Source organism: Lissotriton helveticus, chromosome 7, assembly GCF_964261635.1.
Source record: "Lissotriton helveticus chromosome 7, aLisHel1.1, whole genome shotgun sequence".
NCBI lineage: Eukaryota > Metazoa > Chordata > Amphibia > Caudata > Salamandridae > Lissotriton > Lissotriton helveticus.
Window position 1 is genome coordinate 582181166 of NC_136068.1, and position 24672 is coordinate 582205837.

The 24672-nt window shown below is 47.1% G+C and overlaps 1 protein-coding gene across 7 annotated transcripts in view; it reads right to left on the reverse strand.

Annotated features, from left to right (window-relative positions):
* The window catches only part of LOC144768773 (uncharacterized), a 9320023-nt gene that overhangs the window by 8686472 nt on the left and 608879 nt on the right, over positions 1-24672 (reverse strand). The gene's annotated exons all lie outside the window — the stretch shown is intronic.

Below are 24672 nucleotides of genomic sequence, written 5' to 3' on the forward strand. Positions count from 1 at the left end.
AGGCAAACAATCCACTAATTCTGACCCTCAACAATCTTCTTCTTGACAACAATTTGACTCAATTCTGCTCTAAAGAAACGCACACGAATGGGGCAACCTTGGATGCCATTATAACTCAAAATGACACAGTGACGATTGACCACGTCCTCCCCGTAGACTGGTCCGACCATCACAACATCCTATTTCACATCAACCAAAAAACTCTTCTCCAGCCCCCCTTGCTAGACCCCACCAAATGGTCCAGAAATCTAATTCAGATTCCTTTAACAGACCTAGATATAAAGATATGTGCACTCCTCCCTAGCTTCTCTGATCACCTTTCAGCAACGGAACTTACCTCGCACTACACCTCAAAGATGGCATCAATCCTCGATCAAATAGCTCCTCTAAAATAAAAAAAAGCAGGAGTACTCCATCCAGATCTTGGTTTAACTCCGACATTAACTCAGAAAGGAGACAACTAAGAGCTACAGAGAGACTATGGAGACACAACCCCTCAGTCACACACCGCGAACAACTCAAAGAAGCTCGTGTGAAGTGCAAAAAACAAATTGAGAACAAAAAATCCTCATTTTTTTGCACTGCACTAGATAACGCAAAAAACAGGCCTAGAGAACTCTTTGGCATCGTTAGAGAACAAACCTCCAAGCCTGCTACCTCCGCAATGCAAGCTTCCAAAGAATTATCTGATAACTTTGCAATCTTCTTTGAGGAAAAAATCAACAAGATCGAACTTTCACTTGAGATCAACATCAATACCCTCAGCAAGATCCCCCAGCCCGAGATCAAGGACGCCCCATACAAACCTCCCTCAAAATCGTGGAAATCTTTCAGCCCTATACATGAAGACGAGATAGTCAACCTGATCTCCACATCTAAGCCTACCTCACACGTTCTTGATCCTCTGCCGTCTCAATTGACCAAAAAGCTTAAACTCTCCCTTACCCCGCTATGGTGCAAGATCATTAACAGTTCACTACAATCTGGCATCATCCCGGAATGCCTCAAACAGGGGCAAGTCACGCCACTGCTAAAAAAAAACCTTGACAAAAAAGATCTGAACAACTACAGACCAGTCTCAAACCTACATCTTCTAGCCAAAATCCTAGAAAGATGCGTGCTCTTGCAACTTACCCAACACCTGGATAGCATCAACCTACTCAACTCCAACCAATCGGGCTTTAGAAAGGGATGTAGCACAGAAACCGCGATCCTCAACGTCATTGATGACATGCACAAATCATTGGATGTGGACAAATGCTGCCTTCTCATCCTCCTAGATTTATCAGCAGCTTTTGAGACACAACCCCTCAGTCACACACCGCGAACAACTCAAAGAAGCTCGTGTGAAGTACAAAAAACACATTGAGAACGAAAAATCCTCATTTTTTTGCACTGCACTAGATAACACAAAAACAGGCCTAGAGAACTCTTTGGCATCATTAGACAACAAACCTCCAAGCCTGCTACCTCCGCAATGCAAGCTTCCAAAGAATTATGTGATAACTTTGCAATCTTCTTTGAGGAAAAAATCAACAAGATTGAACTTTCACTTGAGATCAACATCAATACCCTCAGCAAGATCCCCCCAGCCCGAGATCAAGTACGCCCCATACAAACCTCCCTCAAAATCGTGGAAATCTTTCAGCCCTATACATGAAGACGAGATAGTCAACCTGATCTCCACATCTAAGCCTACCTCACACGTTCTTGATCCTCTGCCGTCTCAATTGACCAAAAAGCTTAAACTCTCCCTTACCCCGCTATGGTGCAAGATCATTAACAGTTCACTACAATCCGGCATCATCCCGGAATGCCTCCAACAGGGGCAAGGCACGCCACTGCTAAAAAAAAAAACGTGACAAAAAAGATCTGAACAACTACAGACCAGTCTCAAACCTACCTCTTCTAGCTAAAATCCTAGAAAGATGCATGCTCTTGCAACTTACCCAACACCTGGATAGCATCAACCTACTCGACTCCAACCAATCGGGCTTTAGAAAGGGATGTAGCACGGAAACCGCGATCCTCAACGTCATTGATGACATGTACAAATCATTGGATGCGGACAAATGCTGCCTTCTCGGATGTATGACATTACAACGCATGCTTTTACATCGCATGCCTTTACAACGCAAGTATTACAACGCAGTCCATTACAACGCATAATGCTTTGGGGTGCTGGATAGTGAATAGTTTAATTTATTATTCCAACTCCTGTCCCCGTGGACACTAGGGAAGGTTATTGGATAGTAAATTAACCTATTCCCTATCCTAGAGCGCCCCCCAGAGCAATGCGTTGTAATAGTTTGCGTTGTAATGGTTGCGTTGTAAAGGCTCTGCGATGTAAAAGTTGCGTTGTAAAGGTTGTTTACCGCCTTCTCATCCTCCTAGATTTATCAGCAGCTTTTGACACGGTTGATCACATCCTCCTCATTAAGGCTCTTCAAGAAAGGGCAGGTCTAGATGAGGTGGTCTTACAATGGTTCTCCTCCTTCCTCTACAACCGCACTCAAAGAATAAAAATCAAAAACTGCTTGACTGACCTACATCAAGTTAGCAAGGGAGTCCCCCAAGGATCAGTGCTCTCCCCACAACTTCTTAACATTTACATGGAACCACTCACAACCTTACTCAGAAAAGTAAACATCCCCTTTCACCTTTATGCCGATGACACACAGATCTACCTGGAAACCACATCCATTGACGACATTCAGAGACTCAATGACACGCTCAGAGAAGTCCAACACTGGCTATCAAGGAACCACCTAAAACTCAATCAAGACAAGACTGAAATACTCCTCATCTCAAACAAAGAAGAGAACCCTCAAATTACAGAATGGTTATCTGAAATCGATACACTCGACGGAAACATCACCCTGGCGGATTCTGTAAAATCATTAGGCATCACTTTAGACCCGAAACTGAACATGACCAAACACATTAAGATCTCGACAAAGAGCGCCTTTCTGAACTTAAAGCTATTGAACAAAATAAAACCTTTCATCCCAGCCAAGGACCTTAAACAAGCTACCCAATCACTGGTGTTATCCAGATTAGACTATGGGATCGCAACACTGTCAGGCTCAGCAAAGGCGCACCTGGCCTCCCTTAAAACAACACTAAACGTAGCAAATAGAATGGTCACAGGAGTGAAGAAATTTGACCATATCTCACCCGCACTCAGAGAACTAAAATGGCTCCCAGTTGGAATGCGTGCCAGTTTCAGAACAGCCTGCCTCACTCACAAAGCCCTTCACACAGGCAAACCTGAATACTTGGCCTCTAAACTAAAAAAGCCGGACAAACCAGGTCCCTCTGGAGCTCAAACACACTACTACTCATCCCAATGAAAACACACAAACAAAAAACCGCAGCCCGATCCTTCGCAGGAAACGCGCCCAAAATCTGGAACTCTTTCCCCCTCATATAAGAACTATTTCCTCCTTCGCAAAATTCAAAGAGCTACTCAAAAATCTTTTCCTTGACCGGTCATTAGCAAAAGGGCAGGAGACACAGAAGAGCTATTGACAATACCCACCGATGGGGGTGGAGTACCCAAAGTACGGTCATCCTGATACGGTACTACAAGTACGTATTGACACTGTTGACTTTCACTCCAATACACAAAGTGTATACCTGATATTGTCTCGAGACTCTTGACACTTGTGCTGATATCTACACTGTACTTACTGTGAATGTCTGTTTGGTCTTTGCATTTGAACGGTTGTGAAGCGCTCCGATACCTCCGGGTCTGGCTAGCGCTATATAAAACTTCAAAATAAATAAATAAATAAATAAAAACACAAATCAGTGAGGGAGGCGGATGCAAAACACAACAAATGTCAGAAGAAAAAGCATCCTGATCCATATAATACCCAGAGATACTTAGTTAAAAAAAACTGGGGGCTGTGACTCAGCAGTAGGGCTTGAAAAATCCTATTGATGGATCAGTATAAATGGCATCCGCTGTAGACGAAACAGTTATCATTTCTGTCTGTTTGTCAGTAGAGGATTTAGCCCCTCCTCCCCTCCCCCAGCAAGGGAGAATCAGTATCAGTGGTGCTCATGGGCTGCAAAAGAAAGTCTTGCGGAAGTGTAAGAACACACTGCGGCATATTATGGAGAATCGGCCACACGGTGTTGTTTTATATGTTCGATGGAGAAAAAGCGTTTGTCTTTGGAGCCAGGATGCTGTTGCAAGATGACAGTTTTTATACCTTGTATGCCAAGGACTGAAACAGGTGCAAAACAACAGTTGATGGACAGAATGCAGAACAATGTCATACATTCACCCCAGTACAGAGATCTGGGCCTAAATCCATCGGTTTTTTGCACTCCACACCACCCCAGTTCAGACATGGCCATATGCAAATCAGCCTTGACCCTGTGCCTCATTGGAACAGTCCAGCCAGAACTGCCAAGCCATGTCTTTCCTGGACCGGAATCAAGCATCCTAGGACCGGTTCCTGCCTATCAGCCGTCTTCAGCCAGGATAGCTTGACTCCAGGGTTGTGGAGAGCATGGGACTCACGTCTGAGCATACCCATCCCACTCGGGGTGACAAATGCAAAACAACAGTTGATGGACAGAATACAGAACAATGTCATACATTCACCCCAGTACAGAGATCTGGGCCTAAATCCATCGTTTTTTTGCACTCCACACCACCCCAGTTCAGACATGGCCATATGCAAATCAGCCTTTAACCCTGTGCCTCACGGGAACAGTCCAGCCCGAACTGCCAAGCCATATCTTTCCTGGACCAGAATCAAGCATCCTAGGACCGGTTTCTGGCTCTCAGCCGTCTTCAGCCAGGATAGCTTGACTCCAGTGGTGTGGAGAGCATGGGACTCAAGTCTGAGCATATCCATCCCACTCGGGTGACAAATGCAAAACAACAGTTGATGGACAGAATGCAGAACAATGTCATACATTCACCCCAGTACAGAGATCTGGGCCTAAATCCATCATTTTTTTGCACTCCACACCACCCCAGTTCAGACATGGCCATATGCAAATCAGCCTTGACCCACTGCCTCAGGGGAACAGTCCAGCCCGAACTGACAAGCCATGTCTTTCCTGGACCGGAATCAAGCATCCTAGGACCGGTTTCTGGCTGTCAGCCGTCTTCAGCCAGGATAGCTTGACTCCAGTGGTGTGGAAAGCATGGGACTCACGTCTGAGCATACCCATCCCACTCGGGGTGACAAATGCAAAACAACAGTTGATGGACAGAATGCAGAACAATGTCATACATTCACCCCAGTACAGAGATCTGGGCCTAAATCCATCGTTTTTTTGCACTCCACACCACCCCAGTTCAGACATGGCCATATGCAAATCAGCCTTGACCCTGTGCCTCATTGGAACAGTCCAGCCCGAACTGCCAAGCCATGTCTTTCCTGGACCGGAATCAAGCATCCTAGGACCGGTTCCTGGCTATCAGCCGTCTTCAGCCAGGATAGCTTGACTCCAGTGGTGTGGAGAGCATGGGACTCACGTCTGAGCATACCCATCCCACTCGGGGTGACAAATGCAAAACAACAGTTGATGGACAGAATGCAGAACAATGTCATACATTCACCCCAGTACAGAGATCTGGGCCTAAATCCATCGTTTTTTTGCACTCCACACCACCCCAGTTCAGACATGGCCATATGCAAATCAGCCTTGACCCTGTGCCTCATGGGAACAGTCCAGCCCGAACTGCCAAGCCATATCTTTCCTGGACCAGAATCAAGCATCCTAGGACCGGTTTCTGGCTATCAGCCGTCTTCAGCCAGGATAGCTTGACTCCAGTGGTATGGAGAGCATGGGACTCAAGTCTGAGCATACCCATCCCACTCGGGTGACAAATGCAAAACAACAGTTGATGGACAGAATGCAGAACAATGTCATACATTCACCCCAGTACAGAGATCTGGGCCTAAATCCATCATTTTTTTGCACTCCACACCACCCCAGTTCAGACATGGCCATATGCAAATCAGCCGTGACCCTGTGCCTCATGGGAACAGTCCAGCCCGAACTGCCAAGCCATGTCTTTCCTGGACCGGAATCAAGCATCCTAGGACCGGTTTCTGGCTATCAGCAGTCTTCAGCCAGGATAGATTGACTCCAGTGGTGTGGAGAGCATGGGACTCACGTCTGAGCATACCCATCCCAATCGGGGTGACAAATGCAAAACAACACCTGAAGGACAGAATGCAGAACAATGTCATACATTCACCCCAGTACAGAGATCTGGGCCTAAATCCATCGTTTTTTTGCACTCCACACCACCCCAGTTCAGACATGGCCATATGCAAATCAGCCTTGACCCACTGCCTCAGGGGAACAGTCCAGCCGGAACTGACAAGCCATGTCTTTCCAGGACCGGAATTAAGCATCCTAGGACCGGTTTCTGGCTGTCAGCCGTCTTCAGCCAGGATAGCTTGACTCCAGTGGTGTGGAAAGCATGGGACTCACGTCTGAGCATACCCATCCCACTCGGGGTGACAAATGCAAAACAACAGTTGATAGACAGAATGCAGAACAATGTCATACATTCACCCCAGTACAGAGATCTGGGCCTAAATCCATCGTTTTTTTACACTCCACACCACCCCAGTTCAGACATGGCCATATGCAAATCAGCCTTGACCCTGTGCCTCATGGAAACAGTCCAGCCTGAACTGCCAAACCGTGTCTTTCCTGGACCTGAATCAAGCATCCTAGGACCGGTTTCTGGCTATCAGCCGTCTTCAGCCAGGATAGCTTGACTCTAGTGGTGTGGAGAGCATGGGACTCACGTCTGAGCATACCCATCCCACTCAGGGTGACAAATGCAAAACAACAGTTGATGGACAGAATGCAGAACAATGTCATACATTCACCCCAGTACAGAGATCTGGGCCTAAAGCCATCGTTTTTTTTGCACTCTACACCACCCCAGTTCGGACATGGCCATATGCAAATCAGCCTTGACCCTGTGCCTCATGGGAACAGTCCAGCCCGAACCGCCAAGTAATGTCTTTCCTGGACCGGAATCAAGCATCCTAGGGCCGGTGTCTGGCTATCAGCCATCTTCAGCCAGGATAGCTTGACTCCAGTGGTGTGGAGAGCATGGGACTCACGTCTGAGCATACCCATCCCACTCGGGGTGACAAATGCAAAACAACAGTTGGACAGAATGCAGAACAATGTCATACATTCACCCCAGTACAGAGATCTGGGCCTAAATCCATCGTTTTTTTGCACTCCACACCACCCCAGTTCAGACATGGCAATATGCAAATCAGCCTTGACCCTGGGCCTCATGGGAACAGTCCAGCCCGAACTGCCAAGCCATGTCTTTCCTGGACCGGAATCAAGCATCCTAGGACTGGTTTCTGGCTATCAGCCGTCTTCAGCCAGGATAGCTTGACTCCAGTGGTGTGTAGAGCATGGGACTCACGTTTGAGCATACCCATCCCACTCGGGTTGACAAAGGCAAAACAACAGTTGGACAGAATGCAGAACAATGTCATACATTCACCCCAGTACAGAGATCTGGGCCTAAATTCATTGTTTTTTTGCACTCCACACCACCCCAGTTCAGACATGGCCATATGCAAATCAGCCTTGACCCACTGCCTCAGGGGAACAGTCCAGCCCGAACTGACAAGCCATGTCTTTCCTGGACCTGAATCAAGCATCCTAGGACCGGTTTCTGGCTGTCAGCCGTCTTCAGCCAGGATAGCTTGACTCCAGTGGTGTGGAGAGCATGGGACTCACGTCTGAGCATACCCATCCCACTCGGGGTGACAAATGCAAAACAACAGTTGATGGACAGAATGCAGAACAATGTCATACATTCACCCCAGTACAGAGATCTGGGCCTAAATCCATCGTTTTTTTTGCACTCTACACCACCCCAGTTCGGACATGGCCATATGCAAATCAGCCTTGACCCTGTGCCTCATGGGAACAGTCCAGCCCGAACCGCCAAGTAATGTCTTTCCTGGACCGGAATCAAGCATCCTAGGGCCGGTGTCTGGCTATCAGCCATCTTCAGCCAGGATAGCTTGACTCCAGTGGTGTGGAGAGCATGGGACTCACGTCTGAGCATACCCATCCCACTCGGGGTGACAAATGCAAAACAACAGTTGGACAGAATGCAGAACAATGTCATACATTCACCCCAGTACAGAGATCTGGGCCTAAATCCATCGTTTTTTTGCACTCCACACCACCCCAGTTCAGACATGGCAATATGCAAATCAGCCTTGACCCTGGGCCTCATGGGAACAGTCCAGCCCGAACTGCCAAGCCATGTCTTTCCTGGACCGGAATCAAGCATCCTAGGACTGGTTTCTGGCTATCAGCCGTCTTCAGCCAGGATAGCTTGACTCCAGTGGTGTGTAGAGCATGGGACTCACGTTTGAGCATACCCATCCCACTCGGGTTGACAAAGGCAAAACAACAGTTGGACAGAATGCAGAACAATGTCATACATTCACCCCAGTACAGAGATCTGGGCCTAAATTCATTGTTTTTTTGCACTCCACACCACCCCAGTTCAGACATGGCCATATGCAAATCAGCCTTTTTTTTTTTTTTTTTTATTTTATTTTTTATTTTATTGCAGAAACACAAAACGGTACATCATATTGGGGAGCCCAGTGACTCCCCCTGCAGGAAAACATTGCCAAAGGTATATTTATCACACGGCCCTTCAGCCCGCAACCCTGGGGTCGGGCGGCAATTCTCACGTCTAGTCAGACGGCACTTTCACATTATACCATGTATATCGGCATGACACTCGAAATTTTCTGCTTTTTCCCCAGTTTACGTTTATCTGTTATCCCGTTTTGGTTTCTGACTGTTCAAACCCCACCTCTCCCTCCCCCCCAACTGTACACTGTCAACACACACCTGTGCCCGTGCTTTCGAAGCGGGCCGTTCACACAGTTCTATCTTTAATTTCAGAAGGCAGTCCGCATACTTTAGCAAGACAGTACAGAACTTCCCCCCCCCACCACCCTCCCAGCACGTGACAATATGGCACAATACCCTATCCCCCCACTCTACGCCCCAACAACCCTCCGTATCCACATTCATGGCTTCATGTCATCAGCCGTACATTAGTCAAGACAAACGTGCAGTTTCACCCCTCCCTTCTCCATTAGGGGTCTCCTCTTGCACTCCACCCTCCAGCCCGTGGTATTGCCTCCATTTGGCCCATACTCTGCGGAACTTTTTGGGGCAGCCCCTAGCTTTATAGGTCACCCTCTCGGCCGCCATGTAGAGGTCCATCCCCCTTCTCCATTCCTCGATGTCAGGTGTCTCTGTGGCTCCCCAGTGCTTAGCAATGTCCCTCTTAGCTACCACCAACGCTAACACCAGGAAAATGAGTTGTGGTCGTGGTAGGTCCACTTCGTTTGTCATGCCCAGTAGGGCCAACTTAGGGTCTAGTGGCAGTTCCGTTTCCAACACCGCCCCCAGTTCAGTAAGAATGTGTTGCCAATAGATGTGTATTTGAGCACAAGCCCACATAGTGTGGAAGAAGTCCCCCTGTTGCTGGCGGCAGCGCAGGCATGTCGGGTCATTTATCCTCCCCATTTTAAGAAGCCGTTTTCTATCATAGTAAGTCCTATGAAGCACATTCAGCTGTATGAGGCGTAGCCTTGATTTTATTGCAACTTCCCGGGGGTGCATGAGGACCAACTCCCAATCCAGCTCTTCCATCGCTCCCAGCTCAGCCTCCCATATGCCCCTTAATTTGGTCAGGTCACCCAGCATGTTGTTGGTGAGGGTTTTATATGTGAGGGATACCGCCTGACTACTTATCTGCTCCTGGAGGAGTCTGTCTGCCTTCCAGAGGCGCATATTCCGGTATTTCTTTAAGCTCGATGTTCTGGGCCCTCCATGCGTGCTTGAGCTGTGTGTATTTAAACATCTGTGTGTGGTGCAATCCAAATTCTGTCTGTAGTACCTGAAATGTTTTCAGTTCTCCCCGTGAGACCACATCACCTATGGTAGAAATACCAATGTCATCCCACCTCTGGAAACCCCTTAACTCACAAAGTTCGGTCAACCATTGGCATTGCCACAACGGTGTCTGTCTAGTGGGTTTGCCCTCCCAGCCCATGCGTTTTGTGGCTTTGGACCAGGCCCTCAGTGTGAGTTTCGTTGCCGGCAGTAGCGACTTACGTAACCCCCCACCGTATAGGTAGTATAGTATAGTTTTGGGTGACATCTTGTGCCTTTCGAGTGCATAAGTCGGGTGGTCTGCCGGGGCATGTATCCAGTCATTTATAGGGGTCAAGTGCTCCGCCCAGTAATATGCTTCTATGTTGGGTAGAGATATCCCTCCGCTATATTGGTGGCGCTGGAGTGTCTGTAGCGCTATCCGTGGCTGCTTTCCCAACCACAGGAAGGAGCGCAGGTCTGCATGTATCTTTGGTATAGTAGCCTTCTGGAGAGGGTAATATTCATTCTGGAGCACATAGAGGAATTTTGGGAGCACGATCATTTTATACATGGCCGCCCGGCCCAGAAGAGTAAGCGGCAGTTGTTTCCATCTGGTCATATCCGCCACCGCCTCCCCCATGATCCGTGCTACGTTCCTGTTGAATGATACCGCCTCATCTAGGGTAATGTAAATGCCCAAGTACTGAAATCCCACTGTGGTAGTTACCAATGCAGCGGGCAAGGTTCCCCATTCCCCTGTTCCACGCGGGTCGTACAGCACCGATTTATGCCAGTTGATCCTATGCCCCGCTCTTGCCCCATAACCGTCCAGTTCCGCAAAGAGCGCCTGTATAGTAGTGTCAGGTTGAGTGATGTATAGCAGCACGTCGTCTGCATACAGGGATATTTTTTCCTGCACGACATCTGCGGTTCCCCTAAGGAAGCCATGAATCGCTGGGTTCTGCCGAATCCTTGCGGCCAGGATTTCGATCGTCAGCGTAAATAGGAGCGGCGAGAGCGGGCACCCCTGGCGCGTACCCCTTTCAATCTTGAATTCACGGGACAGTCTCCCATTTACCCGTACTCGCGCTCTCGGGGCCGAGTATAGCAGGCGTATCCATCCCCGGAATTTGGGGCCCATGCCAAATTTCTGGAGCGCCGCCATAAGGAAGGGCCAGTGTACCGCGTCGAATGCCTTCTCTGCATCGAGGGAGAGGAACCAATGCGGTTCACACCTCCCCCTCACCTCCTGAAGCCAGTTGTGGGTCCGCCTGAGGTTTAGTTTAGTCGCTCTGTCTGGCAGGAAACCAGACTGGTCCATGTGGATTAGGTTTGGGATCACTATTCTTAGGCGCTGTGCCAGTATGGTCGCTATGCAAATCAGCCTTGACCCTGTGCCTCATGGGAACAGTCCAGCCCGAACTGCCAAGCCATGTCTTTCCTGGACCGGAATCAAGCATCCTAGGACCGGTTTCTGGCTATCAGCTGTCTTCAGCCAGGATAGCTTGACTCCAGTGGTGTGGAGAGCATGGGACTCACGTCTGAGCATACCCATCCCACTCGGGGTGACAAATGCAAAAGAACAGTTGATGGACAGAATGCAGAACAATGTCATACATTCACCCCAGTACAGAGATCTGGGCCTAAATCCATCGTGTTTTTTGCACTCCACACCGCCCCAGTTCAGACATGGCCATATGCAAATCAGCCTTGACCCAGTGCGTCAGGGGAACAGTCCAGCCCGAACTGCCAAGCCATGTCTTTCCTGAACCAGAATCAAGCATCCTAGGACCGGTTTCTGGCTGTCAGCCGTCTTCAGCCAGGATAGCTTGACTCCAGTGGTGTGGAAAGCATGGGTCTCACGTCTGAGCATACCCATCCCACTCGGGGTGACAAATGCAAAACAACAGTTGATGGACAGAATGCAGAACAATGTCATACATTCACCCCAGTACAGAGATCTGGGCCTAAATCCATCGTTTTTTTACACTCCACACCACCCCAGTTCAGACATGGCCATATGCAAATCAGCCTTGACCCTGTTCCTCATGGGGAACAGTCCAGCCTGAACTGCCAAGCCATGTCTTTCCTGGACCGGAATCAAGCATCCTAGGACCGGTTTCTGGCTATCAGCCGTCTTCAGCCAGGATAGTTTGACTCCAGTGGTGTGGAGAGCATGGGACTCACGTCTGAGCATACCCATCCCACTCGGGGTGACAAATTCAAAACAACAGTTGATGGACAGAATGCAGAACAATGTCATACATTCACCCCAGTACAGAGATCTGGGCCTAAATCCATCGTGTTTTTGCACTCCACACCACCCCAGTTCAGACATGGCCATATGCAAATCAGCCTTGACCCTGTGCCTCATGGGAACAGTCCAGCCCGAACTGCCAAGCCATGTCTTTCCTGGAACGGAATCAAGCATCCTAGGACCGGTTTCTGGCTATCAGCCATCTTCAGCGAGGATAGCTTGACTCCAATGGTGTGGAGAGCATGGGGCTCGCGTCTGAGCATACCCATCCCACTCGGGGTGACAAATGCAAAACAACAGTTGATGGACAGAATGCAGAACAATGTCATACATTCACCCCAGTACAGAGATCCTACAGGAAAGACATGGCTTGGCAGTTTGGGCTGGACTGTTCCCATGAGGCACAGGGTCAAGGCTGGATTTGCAATTGGCCATGTCCGAACTGGGGTGGTGTGGAGTGCAAAAAAACGATGGATTTAGGCCCAGATCTCTGTACTGGGATGAATGTATGACATTCTTCTGCATTCTGTCCATCAACTGTTGTTTTGCATTTGTCATCCCGAGTGGGATGGGTATGCTCAGACGTGAGTCCCATGCTCTCCACACCACTGGAGTCAAGCTATCCTGGCTGAAGACGGCTGATAGCCAGAAACCGGTCCTAGGATGCTTGATTCCGGTCCAGGAAAGACATGGCTTGGCAGTTCGGGCTGGACTGTTCCCATGAGGCACAGGGTCAAGGCTGAATTGCATTTGTCCATGTCCGAACTGGGGTGGTGTGGAGTGCAAAAAAATGATGGATTTAGGCCCAGATCTCTGTACTGGGGTGAATGTATGACATTGTTCTGCATTCTGTCCATCAACTGTTGTTTTGCATTTGTCACCCGAGTGGAATGGGTACGCTCAGACGTGAGTCCCATGCTCTTCACAACACTGGAGTCAAGCTATCCTGGCTGAAGACGGCTGACAGCCAGAAACCGGTCCTAGGATGCTTGATTCTGGTCCAGGAATGACATGGCTTGGCAGTTCGGGCTGGACTGTTCCCATGAGGCACAGGGTCAAGGCTGATTTGCAATTGGCCATGTCCGAACTGGGGTGGTGTGGAGTGCAAAAAAACTATGGATTTAGGCCCAGATCTCTGTACTGGGGTGAATGTATGACATTGTTCTGCATTCTGTCCATCAACTGTTCTTTTGCATTTGTCACCCCGAGTGGGATGGGTATACTCAGACGTGAGTCCCATGCTCTCCACACCACTAGAGTCAAGCTATCCTGGCTGAAGACGGCTGATGGCCAGAAACCGGTCCTAGGATGCTTGATTCTGGTCCAGGAAAGACATGGCTTGGCAGTTCGGGCTGGACTGTTCCAATGAGGCACAGGGTGAAGGCTGATTTGCAATTGGCCATGTCCAAACTGGGGTGGTGTGGAATGCAAAAAACGATGGATTTAGGCTCAGATCTCTGTACTGGGGTGAAGGTATGACATTGTTCTGCATTCTGTCCATCAACTGTTGTTTTGCATTTGTCACCCCGAGTGGCATGGGTATGCTCAGATGTGAGCCCCATGCTCTCCACACCACTGGAGTCAAGCTATCCTGGCTGAAGACGGCTGATAGCCAGAACCGGTCCTCGGATGCTTGCTTCCGGTCCAGGAAAGACATGGCTTGGCAGTTCGGGCTGGACTGATTCCATGAGGCACAGGGTCAAGGCTGATTTGCAATTGGCCATGTCCGAACTGGGGTGTTGTGGAGTGCAAAAAAATGATGGATTTAGGCCCAGATTCCTGTACTGGGGTGAATGTATGGCATTGTTCTGCATTCTGTCCATCAACTGTTGTTTTGCATTTGTCACCCCGGGATGTGTATGCTCAGACGTGAGTCCCATGCTCTCCACACCACTGGAGTCAAGGTATCCTGGCTGAAAACGGCTGATAGCCAGAAACCAGTCCTAGGATGCTTGATTCCGGTCCAGGAAAGACATGGCTTGGCAGTTCGGGCTGGACTGTTCCCATGAGGCACAGGGTCAATGCTGATTTGCAATTGGCCATGTCCGAACTGGGGTGGTGTGGAGTGCAAAAAAACGATGGATTTAGGCCCAGATCTCTGTACTGGGGTGAATGTATGACATTGTTCTGCATTCTGTCCATCAACTGTTGTTTTGCATTTGTCACCCCGAGTGGGATGGGTATGCTCAGACGTGAGTCTCATGCTCTCCACTCCACTGGAGTCAAGCTATCCTGGCTGAAGATGGCTGATAGCCAGAAACCGGTCTTAGGATGCTTGATTCCGGTCCAGGAAAGACATGGCTTGGCAGTTCGGGCTGGACTGTTCCCATGAGGCACAGGGTCAAGGCTAATTTGCAATTGGCCATGTCCGAACTGGGGTGGTGTGGAGTGCAAAAAAACTATGGATTTAGGCCCAGATCTCTGTACTGGGGTGAATGTATGACATTGTTCTGCATTCTGTCCATCAACTGTTCTTTTGCATTTGTCACCCCGAGTGGGATGGGTATGCTCAGACGTGAGTCCCATGCTCTCCACACCACTAGAGTCAAGCTATCCTGGCTGAAGACGGCTGATGGCCAGAAACCGGTCCTAGGATGCTTGATTCTGGTCCAGGAAAGACATGGCTTGGCAGTTCGGGCTGGACTGTTCCAATGAGGCACAGGGTGAAGGCTGATTTGCAATTGGCCATGTCCAAACTGGGGTGGTGTGGAATGCAAAAAACGATGGATTTAGGCTCAGATCTCTGTACTGGGGTGAAGGTATGACATTGTTCTGCATTCTGTCCATCAACTGTTGTTTTGCATTTGTCACCCCGAGTGGCATAGGTATGCTCAGATGTGAGCCCCATGCTCTCCACACCACTGGAGTCAAGCTATCCTGGCTGAAGACGGCTGATAGCCAGAACCGGTCCTCGGATGCTTGCTTCCGGTCCAGGAAAGACATGGCTTGGCAGTTCGGGCTGGACTGATTCCATGAGGCACAGGGTCAAGGCTGATTTGCAATTGGCCATGTCCGAACTGGGGTGTTGTGGAGTGCAAAAAAATGATGGATTTAGGCCCAGATTCCTGTACTGGGGTGAATGTATGGCATGGTTCTGCATTCTGTCCATCAACTGTTGTTTTGCATTTGTCACCCCGGGATGTGTATGCTCAGACGTGAGTCCCAGGCTCTCCACACCACTGGAGTCAAGGTATCCTGGCTGAAAACGGCTGATAGCCAGAAACCAGTCCTAGGATGCTTGATTCCGGTCCAGGAAAGACATGGCTTGGCAGTTCGGGCTGGACTGTTCCCATGAGGCACAGGGTCAATGCTGATTTGCAATTGGCCATGTCCGAACTGGGGTGGTGTGGAGTGCAAAAAAACGATGGATTTAGGCCCAGATCTCTGTACTGGGGTGAATGTATGACATTGTTCTGCATTCTGTCCATCAACTGTTGTTTTGCATTTGTCACCCCGAGTGGGATGGGTATGCTCAGACGTGAGTCTCATGCTCTCCACTCCACTGGAGTCAAGCTATCCTGGCTGAAGATGGCTGATAGCCAGAAACCGGTCTTAGGATGCTTGATTCCGGTCCAGGAAAGACATGGCTTGGCAGTTCGGGCTGGACTGTTCCCATGAGGCACAGGGTCAAGGCTAATTTGCAATTGGCCATGTCCGAACTGGGGTGGTGTGGAGTGCAAAAAAACTATGGATTTAGGCCCAGATCTCTGTACTGGGGTAAATGTATGACATTGTTCTGCATTCTGTCCATCACCTGTTGTTTTACATTTGTCACCCCGAGTGGGATGGGTATGCTAAGACGTGAGTCCCATACTCTCCACACCACTGGAGTCAAGCTATCCTGGCTGAAGACGGCTGATAGCCAGAAACCGGTCTTAGGATGCTTGATTCCGGTCCAGGAAAGACATGGCTTGGCAGTTCAGGCTGGACTGTTCCCATGAGGCACAGGGTCAAGGCTGTTTTGCAATTGGCCATGTTCGAACTGGGGTTGTGTGGAGTGCAAAAAAAACGATGGATTTAGGCCCAGATCTCTGTACTGGGGTGAATGTATGGCATTGTTCTGCATTCTGCCCCTCAACTGTTGTTTTGCATTTGTCACCCCGAGTGGGATGGGTATGCTCAGACGTGAGTCCCATACTCTCCACACCACTGGAGTCAAGCTATCCTGGCTGAAGACGGCTGATAGCCAGAAACCGGTCCTAGGACGCTTGATTCCGGTCCAGGAAAGACATGGCTTGGCAGTTCGGGCTGGACTGTTCCCATGAGGCACAGGGTCAAGGCTGTTTTGCAATTGGCCATGTTCGAACTGGGGTTGTGTGGAGTGCAAAAAAACGATGGATTTAGGCCCAGATCTCTGTACTGGGGTGAATGTATGACATTGTTCTGCATTCTGTCCATCAACTGTTGTTTTGCAAAGGACTGAAACAGGAGCACGGTGCGTTGTGCCGAATTCCTTTTTAATTACCACTTTTTCTCAAACCAGATCTCTAACTTTAGGAAGCCAGCCGGAAGCTGTAGTCTTTGCATCTGCACTCGAAGAGGGAGACATGCGCGAGTATTTGCTGGATTAGGCATCGCAGAACTATTGTAGGTCCTGTAAAACAGCACAATGGTTATCTACGTTAAAGGTTGCGGCAGCCGCCACAAAGTCTGGACCATCTAGCCGTTAAGGACTGCTTAAGTGACCATGAAGTGACACGGGATGCCAACAGCGCACGAGGGTAGGATAGCATGACAGGGGGCATGCGGGAAAAAAGTGGATGGATATACAATAAGTGCACAGGGGGTGGGGCTGACTGAGATTCAAGTCCTGGGCGGGGGAAAACCCAAGTATTGAAGTGCCCCACATACCTGGAGACGTGAGGTCTCCGTACTCCTTCCTCTCACCGCCTCTGGATGTGGAATCCATTGGCGGCGAGGCGAACCGGTATATAAAGAACGTAAAAGAAAGAGAAAAACGCTCTCCAGACCCTGTCACTGGAGGAGAGACTCATGGGGGCGTGACCCGTCACTCCGTGTATGCATTGTGCACTTATTGTATATCCATCCACTTTTTTCCCACATGCCCCCTGTCACGCTATCCTACCCCCATGCGCTGTTGGCATCCCGTGGCACTTCATGACCCCTCTTCTAAGGCTATAGCCCTATACCATTTTTACGCTCCCATCTGAGCCTTTCGCCTTGCCTCCTTGCCCCTCTACTTGGGCTTCGTGCTTTTTATACCATCATCCCCCTGCATGTTGAGGGCCCGCGTAACAAATGTAATTTTATATCAGAGTCTCACTGTGTTGACTAAGCCTCACACAGGGTCATGCCTCACCCTCATGTCACTCGGGTCCCGCGCTTCTTCATCATGACCACTGGCCCCGGCACCTTCCAACCACTCACTTGCCACGCTGTTCTGCCCCCATGCGCAGCTGATAGTCCGTGATAATGCATGGCCCTTCGGCTAAGTCCTAAGCACAACACCGTCACTACTCTCGCTAGTCACCCCAGGGGGCTGCGGCTTTCTATACTGCCCTCCCCTTGCATGTTATGGGCTTGCTGAGCCACTTATATTTCCAGATTTCTTAATGATTGTTTTTGCGTTTTGCTGATTTGACACTTACTTCCCCTGGCAGAACCCTCGATTGGGCCCTTATCAAGGAGGTACTCCTTGTCCTCAGATCTGCCCTACCACACGTGACTGCTACTACAGTGATATTTGGTTACTTCCTAAACAGGAGACCCCATCTATACAGAACTTATTGGAGTCAGTCTTCATCATTACACAGGGTATGTGCCCTTGTACGTCGATGTCACCCCTATCCAACTTCCACTATTGCTTCTGACCACCTGTGATTCGTATATATATTTATTTCCCTCCCTGAGTTCTCATTATCAATAGTGCCCTCCAGCTTGGACCGGGCGTAGATGTGTGCTTGTTTGTCTTCTGCAGTATATTCTCTCTGCCTTGTGTATTCGCCCCCATGTAGTTCATAACTCGTACCGGTGTTTAAACTATCTGTTCTCACAGGTAGGGTACACATAGGTCCAGTTATTTGAGCCCGCATACGGCACATATATAGGATTTTATTAACCACCATGATGGACTTTTAACTTACAAACTTGCGAGGAGACGCTGGGAGGTCAAGATCAGTCGCATTATTATTTTTAAACATGCACAGGTTTCCTGGTCTCTGGCCCACAAACAATCATCCCCGAAAGACGCTGATAGTATTATAATTGTAGTTTCTATATTATCTTTCATTATGACCAGTTTTTATCTAATATGTAGGGGTGCGTGATATGCCTGTACTAATAGGCTTGCTCCATGGATCATTCATGCCACATATGCACTGTGGTTCTCGTTTTGCATTGTTTCCAGTTTAGGCGTAGACCTAATGTAAGTGCATTATGCAACTTTGGGGTCATGTCCTGTGCTGTCATTGTAGGGATATTTTAAAGTATGTTTTAAATGTACATATCTATACGTACTGTCCTGTTCCCATTTAGTCTTTTATTTTAGTGGTGTCCTTTTGAATTATATTTATATGTTTTAGTGGTTTCCTTTTGAATTATATTTATATATTGTATATATTTTATATATACCTATTTTTGTCCTGTGTTCACCTAGTTATTTGTTTATATTTATATTATCTATGTTTCACCTCTTTTCAGCCCTGACGAACTTCATTCTGTTGAACTAAATGCGTTGGCTGAGACTCTATGCACAATTTTGTTGGAATATCTGAATAAAGAACATTGCTTCACTAAGAAAAATTGACTACTTGTTGTTACTTAAACAGAAGACCAGGGTAGTGCACCGCTCCATCCTTTTTCTGATCCTTGTTTATCTGCCTGGCAGTTTGCATCTCCCAACGGCGGGTGCAGGAACAGTTTGTGCACACCAATTGTGACCACATTAACTCCTTTAGTGCTAAGGCACTTGAAGGATTTTACTGTAATTTCCATTGAAATGAATGGGCAGTCCATGACGAGTTACCCTTGTCATTAGCATCCAATGCGTCCAACCGGACTAGAGTTTCCACCACAGGGGATAACATCAGTCCAATGGCCACCCAGAATGTGCAACTTGATTTACAAATCATTAATCTGTCCCACATAGAACTAGATGCAAATGAATGTAATGTGTTGAAAAGGGGACTGGGGTTCTGTCCGACACAGTACGGAGATTTAGTGAATGTACATGTTGATTTATACAAATTCCTTCGCATGTTAAAATTAAAAGTTTTTTTCACAGCAAACACCAACTGTTGTCCCAAATGTGTCCAACGCACAGACTGTTGACAGAACCACTGAAGAGATAAGACATGTGCAAACATTACAGTCCATAGAGAATGCTGAAATGCCTGATATTCAAACCATTCTGAACGATTTAGATATTGTTGAAAACTGTAACCGTGACACTGGTCTTAGCTGCAGGTCCAAATTTGTGCCGCAGGGCGGTTTGCACTCAAACATTGACAAATTTGGAGACATGATCACAAGCAAGCTACACAAGCTAGACACCACCAGCGCATATACACGACATCATCACAATCTAACAAGGAGAGAAAGGGAAGCATTGAATAGACTGCAAAAAGATGAAAACATTGTCATAAGAGAAGCGGATAAGGGAGGAAACGTAGTCGTCATGGACACCAAGAACTATATGGGGGAAAATTGCTCGGCAACTGGGGGATCACCAGTGCTATGAGCTCATAAACTCCAACCCCATCAGTGACCTACAGACAACAATCAATGGGCGACTCATGGAGTGGAGGAATTAATGTCTCCTCACTGGTAATGAATTTAAATACATGTACATCCACCAGGCACGCTTCCCATGCATTTACATCCGGCCTAAGGTGCACAAGGGAGGTAGCTTCCCCCTGGGTAGACCCATCATTTCCAGGGTGGGCTCGCCAACAGAAAGGCTGTCGGAATTCGTGGACCTCACATTGCAGAGGCATGTTACCATCCTTCCCTCATACTTTAAAGACAGTAAGGATATCCTGGTCAAATTTGATGATTTCACACGGTCAGACGAGCTAATGTTCGTCACCCTAGATGTAGTAGGACTATATACGTGCATCCGCAAGGAATTTGGTATGTTGGCAGTCCGCCACTACCTTGAGAGAGAGGGGGCGGACCACTATTCGCAGAACCTTATGATCATGGAAATGATTGACCTTATCTTGACAAATAACTTTGTCAAGCAAGATGAAAGGTGGTACCATCAGCTACAGGGGACAGCTATGGGTCCCAGTTTTGCTCCCTCGTATGCCAGCCTCTTCATGGGCTGGTATGAGCGGGAGCATGCCTGGAACAAAAGTGCCTCCCCCTGGACCAAATACATCGTGTTTTGGGGAGATACATAGACGACATCGTCTGTCTGTGGTCAGGCTCAGAAACCCAGCTCAAAGAATATTTCGCATACTTGAATGACAACTCTTACAATGTACAACTTACCATGTCACACAGCAAGGAGAGCATTGATTTCCTAGATATACAGTTTTATATCAAAGAGGGCCGGATACACAGCACACTATTTAGGAAACAAACATTATGCAACAGCATCTTGCATGCCTCTAGTGCACATGCCAGCTCAGTCATCTCTAATATCCCATATGGTGGGATGGTTAGAACTCAGCGCATATGCAGTGAAGAGAGCAGATTCAGGGAGCACATCACGGACATCAAACAGCATTTCACGCACAGGGGTTATGACCCAACAACTCCGAACAGAGCAGAACGCAGGGCCCTGGAGCTCCCCAGATCACAAACCCTTAAACAAGCTAGAACCAGCACTCCTGACAGTGCACATGCAAACTGTAGAACCAAAGACAAGGTTTCTTTTTTCACGAACTACACTGCGCATAGCGACAAAATTTTCAAGGCGTTTAGGAAACACGGGCACCTACTTCTGGACATCTCTAGACTTTGTCCCCTCATCAGTGTAAACCCCTATCTTGTGTACGGAAGGGGACGCACGCTCAGGAGCTCTTTGTGTCCCAGGTATGTTACCACACAGAAAACTCCCAATACCTGGTTACCAACAGCACCAAGTGGCTTCTATACCTGTACGACATGTAATGTGTGCACCTTTGGCCGTAACAAATGTAAAGAATTCAGCCATAACACTGACAAGGTACACCACATTAGGCACTTCATTAATTGCAACACTAAATATGTACTGTACACTCTGGAGTGCCCATGTGGCAACGTGTACGTGGGGAGCAGTGTGCGATGTCTCAAGACACGTATTCAAGAACAGCGCCGTGCCCTCATTAACAATGACACACGATACCCCATGACCGACCACTACAACAGGGTCCACGGAGGGGATAAGTCCTTTACCTTCTGTGGAATCGACCACATTCCCCCCCAACAAACGGGGTGGATGCCGAGACCTGACACTAAGACAAACAGATCCAAATGGATATGCAGATTGTGGACGGTCATTAAAGGACATAATACTGACCATGAGTTCCACTATTTTCTTATGTGAAACCCTTATGGGGACCCATCCCAGGGGGTTGACTGCATGCCTGCAGTGTTCTACGGATTATACTTCCCAGGCCTGGTGATCCTGGGGCCACCACCATCCTTGCTACCCCAACTACCGCTGCCACTTGTATCTGCCTAGTACTACAGCCTACCTGGTCCCACCACCACCACGGTGGGCCAGGATACAAAGTTATTATGACGAGGCTTTCCAGACCCTACGGGCCCACACAACCACCACAAGGCATACATTTCATTAGCAGTGGCATCCATCATCCTCACAACCAGGCCCTTTCTGTCTTTTCCTTGGCCTTTTACGTTCCCACATTGGCATGGTTTTCTCCGCCATCATATCCAGCCACACATATTTTTGTCATTGTGCATGACACATTCCCTAGTTCTTCATGTTTTGGTCCTCGACTTATTAAGACACTGTTGCACCTGCTTCTTTCGAAATTTGGGTACAATAGCGCGCCAAAATTGCATGCTCGATTGGCACAACCGGTTACAGCCACTAACACTGCAGTTGTCTCATATGGGATATTTACCTATCTCGAGACCAGAGGACTTGACCTCTACGCACAATAGCAATGGTAATTATACCAAATGTACACTTTTTGACACAAAATAATTTTTTCTTCAAATTATCACATTCATTTTTGGTTTAATTCGACACCAAAATGCAATCTTTAGTTAGTTTCTTCGTGTAAAACATTAAACATACATCAGTTCCTTATACACAAATAAACGCTTTTTCACAAAGTAGAAACATAGAAAGTTAATTTGACAACTTCATCTGTAATTCTTCTTTTGCTCAATGCATTTCGGGTCATACTTGACCCTTCATCAGGAGAATATTTGATTTGATCTAAAAAAACAATATATATAACTTTCTATGTTTTTACTTTGTGAAAAAGTGTTTATTTGTGTATAAGGAACTGATGTATGTTTATTGTTTTACACGAAGAAACTAACTAAAGATTGCATTTTGGTGTCGAATTAAACCAAAAATGAATGTGATAATTTGAAGAAAAAATTATTTTGTGTCAAAAAGTGTACATTTGGTATAATTACCATTGCTATTGTGCGTAGAGGTCGAGTCCTCTGGTCTCGAGATAGGTAGGTTATTTTGAGGCACGGGTCAGACAACCGTGCTACCTCTGCAGCACGCAAAGATTATTAAGTTGATAATTCTTAGAAAACTTTGTGAGAAGGAAGATAAAATTATATAAAGAGGTGTGCATCTCCGTTCAAGCATAAGTTTCAGTTCTTTGTCTCTGAGAGATAGCACCCAAACATGGCTTTCGACGCCATCACAAATATGACAGATAATAGGGCCAATACCTTGGCATATACATCAGAACAAGCGACAGATATATATGCGCTCATTCATGAAGTTAGAGCATCAAATGTTCAAGGCAATACTGTCATACAGCAACTCAAACAGCTAGAGTTTTTAGTTAAGCGAGAATTGAGTCAAAAATTGCATGCAAGCACATTGATACAGTACCATAGAGCAAAACGGATCCCTCGTGGCCTAAGGATGTCCATCAAGCCTATGTTATACAGATTCCATCTGAACAAGGAGTTTATGGAAAGATGGTATTCCATATTAAAAAAAAGCTCTTTAGATCTTATTCTACTCCTGGTAGAAGAATTGGCTAGAGTTATTCAAGAACTTTCAACGGAAATAGAGGAAATAAAATCTAACTTGGAAGCGAGATGGAGAAAAATGATTGGGAAAAAGAGTTGGAGGAACTTAATATGCGTTTAGATAAATACACCAAAGAGATTCAAGAAGGAAAACTACAAAAGTATAAAAGAGACACATTAGATTATAAACTTAACGAAGTGTATACATGGGTGGAAGTGTATGCCCAGAGAGGATCATTACCTAAAAAGAAATCGACAGTTGTCACATCAGAAGAAAGTAGTGTTTCGGACTCAGAAACCAGTACAAGTAGACCTTCTGCACACACACAATTGGGAGGGAAAACAACATCCAAAGATAAATCTACAAAAAGTGGAGAAAGGTCTACAGTTAACAAAGATTTTTTATCTCAGGCTACGGACGTCAGCCAAACACCGAATACGCCAAAGGCAGCAGAAAAACCAGGAGAAGCCACCGTAAAAGGAAAGTTAAGATAAATTTAGTAGTCAACATCTCCAAAACAATTCTCACGACCAACCAAATAAGAATTCGCAACAGAGGCTTAAGTTTTGTGCCGACATATGATACGAACATTCTTGAAACTGAGGTTGCGTTTTACAAATTCATGAGAATTTTGCGTCTTAAGCATTTTTTTATCAATGTTATTCCTGGCCAATCAGTGAACGAACAATCAGAATTTCTCGACTTTAAACCTAAATCTAAGTTTCAAGCTCCAACAACGCATAAAGTTCTAGATGCTTTTGAGAATTCTGTGCTACGAGATTTTCAAGGTCTAAACTTGCAGAGGTCATCTAAGAAAAACTTGTCATTTCAAGATAGACAAATACTAACATCACTTCAAAATAATGACCAGTTGACGATACAAAAAGCGGATAAAGGAGGAGCGATTGTGGTTATGGATTCACCTTTCTACAAAAACAAAGTAAATGAACATGTCTCAGATGAATCGACTTATCTTCATTTAGACAATGATCCAATTATAGAGTTAAAGAGTACTCTTCATCAGATTCTGGAAGAGGCATTTGAAAAAGGTTACATAACTACCCCCACTCGACAATTTCTCACAGTTGATTTTCCCAGACAACCAAGATTGTATATGCTTCCTAAAATTCACAAGCATTTATATAATCCACCTATGCGACCGATAGTTACAGGATGTGGGACCATTTTTGAACCCTTAGGCCACTATATTGACACATTCCTTCAGCCATCTGTCCAGAAATGGCCATCGTATGTAAAAGATACCACTGACTTTCTTAATAAAATCAGAGAAGTTACCCCTTCTGAGAATATGTTACTCTGTACAGTAGACGTTAAG